The sequence below is a fragment of the Amphimedon queenslandica genome, unplaced genomic scaffold (assembly GCF_000090795.2).
Source record: "Amphimedon queenslandica unplaced genomic scaffold, v1.1 AMPQUscaffold_12318, whole genome shotgun sequence".
NCBI lineage: Eukaryota > Metazoa > Porifera > Demospongiae > Haplosclerida > Niphatidae > Amphimedon > Amphimedon queenslandica.
Window position 1 is genome coordinate 6,638 of NW_003547444.1, and position 777 is coordinate 7,414.

At 36.6% G+C, this 777-nt stretch overlaps 1 long non-coding RNA gene across 2 annotated transcripts; it reads right to left on the reverse strand.

Annotated features, from left to right (window-relative positions):
* Positions 1-17: 17 nt before the first annotated feature.
* On the reverse strand, positions 18-293 carry LOC109588050 (uncharacterized). 2 transcript variants are annotated; one of them, XR_002187938.1, is made up of 3 exons: positions 254-293; positions 170-209; positions 18-126 (listed from the first exon to the last, which is right to left on the reverse strand). It is a non-coding gene; the product is annotated as an uncharacterized LOC109588050 (long non-coding RNA). The 2 variants fall into 2 exon arrangements; XR_002187937.1 differs by having other exon boundaries at positions 18-209.
* Positions 294-777: the final 484 nt, after the last annotated feature.

Here is a 777-nt window from a genome sequence, read left to right on the forward strand (position 1 = left end):
ACATCAGTATTACATCATTTGTTTCCTTTAGTTTATTAATCAGTAGCCATGTACCAAACGTCTCTGGAGACTGAGACAGACTCATTGCTTGATGATCTATTGCTCGTCTCAAACCATCAGACCAACCTGTGATCACGTGATCAGTGAGTAGTGTCACGTGACTGTATACCTTGTGATATATCAGGAAGATTGGTTGCTTCTGATCCTAACTGATAGATATATATATAAAAGAGATAGTGTTTGGATTATTTACTTCTTCTAATAGTCTCTCAAAGTCAATGTGTGTCTCCATTACATTCAGCATATCTTTTAAAATACTGTCCATTACTCACTAATTATAAACACATGTGACCACGTGTTAAGTTCAAATTTCAATTTTGTCAAGGTGTGCCTTGCTTTTAGACTAATACGGCATATTGTAATTAAGTAGTTCCGGTTTTTTACCTCTGCTCGCCTCGGCTTTTAGAGAGAAAGAAAAGGTCGAGGAAAAGGTACACAATTTTCTTTACTGCCTCACATGTCACTGCATGTATTACAGATTTACTGCTATTATTGCCTGGTCGCTAGTTTGCTCTGGTGTCTTATAAAGAGGAAGAGGTGTCTGAAAGTGAAGGCATAGGTATGGTGGCAACATAATGGCATGGCCTTGTGTTACGGGACGTAGCTTTTTTTATTTCTAATCTTTTAATTCCTAAAGCCATTTCAATTAAATTCATTTATTGTTGGATGTTCATGCATAGTAGCTTGAGGATATAAGTGCTAAGTATATTCATTGCA